Below are 5,365 nucleotides of genomic sequence, written 5' to 3' on the forward strand. Positions count from 1 at the left end.
CTTCCCAATATAATGGGTGTAACTTCATCTTCTCTAATGTCCATAATTATAAAATCAGTTGGAATGTAGAATTGACCTATGCGCACGGGAACGTTTTCAAGAATTCCTACAGGATATCTAATAGAACGATCTGCTAGTTGCACAGACATTTTAGTTGGTCTTAATTCTCCCATTTCTAGTTTCTTGCATATGGATAAAGGCATAACACTAATACCGGCTCCTAAATCGCATAAGGCTTTATCTATGACAAATTTTCCTATGTGACAAGGTATAGAGAAACTACCTGGATCTTTAAGTTTAGGAGGAATATTCTGGATTATAGCGCTACATTCAGCAGTGAGTGTAACAGTTTCGCTATCTTCAAGTTTCCTTTTATTAGAAAGAATTTCTTTTAAGAACTTAGCATATGAGGGCATCTGCGTAATAGCTTCTGTAAACGAAATTGTGACGTTTAATTGTTTCAGTAGGTCAACAAATTTTTTAAATTGGCCCGCATCTTTGGTTTTAATAAGCCTTTGAGGGTAAGGGATAGGTGGTTTATCAGGTGGTGGAGGTACATAAGGTTCTTTCTTTTCTACGGTTTCCTTATTACTCTCTTCCTTTTCCTTAGGTGTACTTTCTTCCTCAGTTGACTTTTTAGAGTTTTGGTTTTCAGTTCTTGGATCTACTGGTCCTTCCACTTCCGTTCCACTTCTTAGTATGATTGCATGAGCGTGGCTTTTCGGGTTAGGTTGGGGTTGTCCAGGAAATGTACCAGTTGGCGCAGCAGTAGGCGCTTGTTGTTGAGCTACTTGTGAAATTTATGTTTCCAGCATTTTGTTATGGGTAGCCAGGGCATCTACTTTACTATCTAGTTGTTTGATTTGTTCGCTAGTGTGTATATTCTGGTTTACGAAATCTTTATTGGTTTGCTGTTGAGACGCTATGAAGTTCTCCATCATTATTTCCAAGTTGGATTTCCTAGGAACATTATTGTTAGGTGTAGATGGGGTCGGCTTTTGATATCCAGGAGGTATAGCTGGGGCTTGATTTGGAGCTTGTTCTGGTGCGTATAAAGCATTATTACTCTTATATGAAAAATTAGGATGATTCTTCCAGTTTGAGTTATAGGTGTGCGAGTAGGGACTTCCTTGAGCATAATTCACTTGCTCTGCTTGGATTCCTGTTAGGAGTTGACAATCTGCAGGAGTGTGACCTTGGATTCCACAGACTTCGCAATTCTGAGTTGCGGCAACCACGGTGGTTAGAGGTGATACATTTAAACTTTCAATTTTCTGGGCAAGGGCTTCCACTTTTGCATTAACATGATCAAGGCTACTTATCTCGTACATGCCACTTTTCGTTTGAGGTTTCTCTACCATTGCTCGGTCGCTTCCCCACTGATAATGGTTTTGGCCCATGCTTTCGATAAGTTGATAAGCATCGGCATAAGGTTTATCCATAAGTGCACCACCTGCTGCGGGGTCTATTGTTAACCTTGTGTTGTACAAGAGACCATTATAGAAGGTATGAATCACTAACCAGTCCTTTAAACCATGGTGTGGACAAAGTCTCATCATGTCTTTGTATCTTTCCCATGCTTCGAAAAGGGACTCGTTATCTTTCTGTTTAAATCCATTTATCTGGGCTCTCAACATAGCTGTTTTACTCGGAGGAAAATATCGGGCAAGAAAGACTTTCTTCAACTCATTCCATGTTATGACTGAGTTGGAAGGAAGAGACTGAAGCCATCTTCTAGCTTTATCTCTTAACGAGAAAGGAAAAAGACGAAGTCGAATTGCCTCTGAAGTGACACCATTAGCTTTAATAGTATCAACGTATTGGACAAATACGGATAAATGAAGGTTTGGATCCTCGGTGGGATTTCCAGAGAATTGATTCTGTTGCACTGCCTGTAGCAGCGAAGGCTTAAGTTCGAAGTTGTTTGCTTCGATTGCGGGTGGGGCAATACTCGAATGCGGCTCATCTTGCGATGGAGCGGCGTAATCTCGAAGAGCACGAGCTGGTTCTGCCATCTCGGGTATCGGTGAAGGAAGAAGATTTTTGAGATCAGGAATTTCGATAGGAGGGAGATTGTTTGCAGCACGATATTCCCGAATTTGTCGTAAGACTCGGAGATATAGTTCGATGTCATTGATTCGTAAGTAAAACGGCTCGCCTTGTGAGCGAGTGTGTGGCATACAAATCAACGAAAAAAGAAGAAATAAAAATTGCCTTAGTCTCTACAGCGTAACAGAAGAGTTACGATATCGACTAAATAAAAGTCCCCGGCAACGGCGCCAAAAACTTGATCGCGACTTTATAAGTCGATTGGGGTACTAACTGCAAGTGCACAGTTCTATCGCGTAGTTTTAAAAGATATCGATCCCATAGGGACTTATGAATCGATATACCGTTTTCTAAGGTTACTTCGTAAAGCTAAGGCGGATGATACTTTGATTGTTTGGGGGAAAAGTTAAAACTAAAATAAGATCTAGGTTAAATATCAATTAAGCGGATATCGGTATGTAGTTCGTCGTAATTAGGGAATCAAGTCTTCGTTGGTTTCTTGGTTTTAACATAAATCTTTTCAGTGGACACCATTGATTAAAAGTCTTCTCTCAAACTCTCGCTCTGTTGAATAGACCATGACTTTAAATTAACGTAGCTGTCACTTATTAGTTAAGTCCAAAATCACTTTTTGAAAACAGTAGAATCTATAGAAACTCTTTTTAAGAAAATACTAATCGTTTAAACACCCTCGTCTCAAACTCTCGCTCTGTTGACTTAGATTATATAATTAAATTCAAATGCTTAACTCTCGTCCTCACATTTAACTTTTAAAAATACTTTTTGAAAAAGATTAGAATTTAATTAACTCTAAAAATTGCTTTCGCCCTGATCTAGAATTAATGTCCAATTTACACTGTCCAGTTAAAAACTCAAACTTTCGTTCTATTGATTTTAACTTCTTTAGTCTTTTACTCTCGTACAAAAACCTAGGTATTAAACCTGTAAACTGAGACCATAACAAGAGTGATTTTGTTTTTAAACGTAATTAAACCAACTTAGTTTTGATTCCTTCATTCCGCTTACTTTACATACCGATACCTAAATAACTTAGACGGACATGCTAAACAGATCTAAAGAATCATCATGCTTAAATAAATCCATCTCAGGCAAACAATATAAATAAACAATAATGCAGGGCATATATAAATTCAAACAATAATTAAAGAACCTGAATAATTAATGGCAATCTTGAACACTCCACCACAGACCGGTTGGATTTGTTCTTGAATTCTTCAATCGGACAGGAAAATAAAAAGTGAAGGAATAAAAATCTAGGATCTAACGTAAGGTTAGATCCAGTAAAAGATACACAATAGTTTCCGGTGTAGAAACTATTGTGTGAAAATTAATTAAGTGCTGAAAGATTGACTGGAAAAGAAAATAAAAATGGCAAATAAAGTAAAAACTGTAAAAAAGGTAATGCTGTAAAGTATGCTTGCACGGCCGGAAAAGAAAAAAAGAACGAAGAAGAGAGAGCCTTTAGGGTTGGAAGGAAGTGACTATTTATACTAGTCCACTTTGTAACGGTTTCCAAAGCTTTCCGTGTAAAATCCTCACGTTCCAAGAGTCAAACGAAATAATAGGCTTCAACGTGCCTCTGTTGCGTTTCTGAAGCCAAAAATATAGGAGAATGGTGTGACGTCCGTCACACCATGTGTTACGCTCGTAACACAAGGCAGCAGGGCGTGACACTCGTCACACATTGTGTGGCGCTCGTCACAGGCTCAGCGCTCATGGCTTGTAGCTTTGGGCTGGGCTTTAGTGAAATTGCTTCTCTTCATTCCTTTTTGCACCTCCTTTTCTTCCTTTTTCACTTATGCTTCAAATAAGCTACCTGAGATAAATAGAAGGAAAAATACCCAGTAGTATCGAATAAAATGAAATAAATTGAAGCGAATAATAATATAATTTAATTAAATCGAGTCCAAGAATGTGATATTATTTCATGTTATCAATCTGGTGGTTAGAGCGTTTGATGTCTCTAAAAGGCATGTGTTCGGGGAAGTTGAGCTACCCCTAAAGATTGGTCCTGAGGTGTTCAAATTTGTGTTTTGTGTCATGGACATTCAACCGACATACAGTTGTTTGTTGGGCCATCCATGGATACATGCTGCGGGGCAGTAACATCGACTCTACATCAGAAGTTGAAGTATATCTTGGACGGGTAAGTCGTGACAGTTTGCGGTGTGGAGGATATTTTTGTCAGCCAGTTGTCATCATTTAAGTATGTGGAAATGGACGGTGAAATATTTGAAACACCAAGCCAGGCGTTTGAAACCGTCAAGGTGGAGAATGCCGTTTTCGCCGAAAGAGAGAAGAATTCGTCCATTGCTTCTTATAAATAGGTTGTGGAGATGGTGAAAAGTGGAGAGGCCCCAGGTTGGGGAAGAGTCTTAGATGTTGCGGTGAAGGAGGATAAGTTTGGGATTGGTTATCAGTCAGGCCAAGGTTCGTCTGGACAGAATAAAGGTCGTCGCCAACCGTTCATATTTACCAGTGCTGGAATGCTAGATCCAGGCCGTATCTGTGCTGTGGGTGAAGAGACTGACAGTGACTGCGAGCTCGACTCATGGATAAAACCGTGCGTACCAGGAATAGAGATCCAGAACTGGAAAGCCGAAAAGATCATCACTGTCATTCTGCGTGAAGAGTAATATTTCTGTTTGTTAATTCTGTTTGCATGAAAGCCATACGTTTTGCCCAAAACGTAATGGTCCATTGTAAGGGCCACCTCATGTGTTTCATTTTGCAGTATTTGCATCATTAATAAACGAATGTTTTTTGCATTAAAAGCGGTGTTCTCTGTTTTTCATTTAGTTTGCAGTTAAAAACAATATAAATGGCAATGTTTATTTTCATTTTTCTTCCTTTTAATTTGTCTCGTTCCGACCCTAAAGCAACACATGAATCAACATTCATGCAGATGCGATTATTCTCCGGATCTCATTGATAACAATTCTGTTACACCCCTATATGACTTCGACAACCCGATCTATCATGCCGAAGAAGAAGGCGAAGAAGATTGTAAACTGCCAGAAGAGTTAGCCAGGTTGTTGAAACAAGAGGAGAAGGTGATCCAACCGCACGAGGAGCAAGTTGAGATTATTAATCTGGGTACTAAGGAGGTCAGAAAGGAAGTAAAAATTGGGGTCGCCTTGGAGATGAATGTCAAGAGCAGAATGGTAGCACTGTTGAAAGAGTATGTTGATATCTTCGCCTGGTCTTATCAAGATATGCCAGGGTTGGATACCAATATTGTTGTACACAAGTTGCCATTGAGAGAAGATTGTCCTCCAGTAAAGCAGAAGTTGCG

General features: G+C 39.3%; 1 non-coding gene across 1 annotated transcript; it reads left to right on the forward strand.

Annotated features, from left to right (window-relative positions):
• Positions 1–1,530: 1,530 nt before the first annotated feature.
• On the forward strand, positions 1,531–1,637 carry LOC127124868 (small nucleolar RNA R71). The gene has a single exon (XR_007804347.1). It is a non-coding gene; the product is annotated as a small nucleolar RNA R71 (small nucleolar RNA).
• The last annotated feature ends 3,728 nt before the right edge of the window (positions 1,638–5,365 follow it).

Source organism: Lathyrus oleraceus, chromosome 2 (assembly GCF_024323335.1).
Source record: "Lathyrus oleraceus cultivar Zhongwan6 chromosome 2, CAAS_Psat_ZW6_1.0, whole genome shotgun sequence".
Taxonomy (NCBI): domain Eukaryota; kingdom Viridiplantae; phylum Streptophyta; class Magnoliopsida; order Fabales; family Fabaceae; genus Lathyrus; species Lathyrus oleraceus.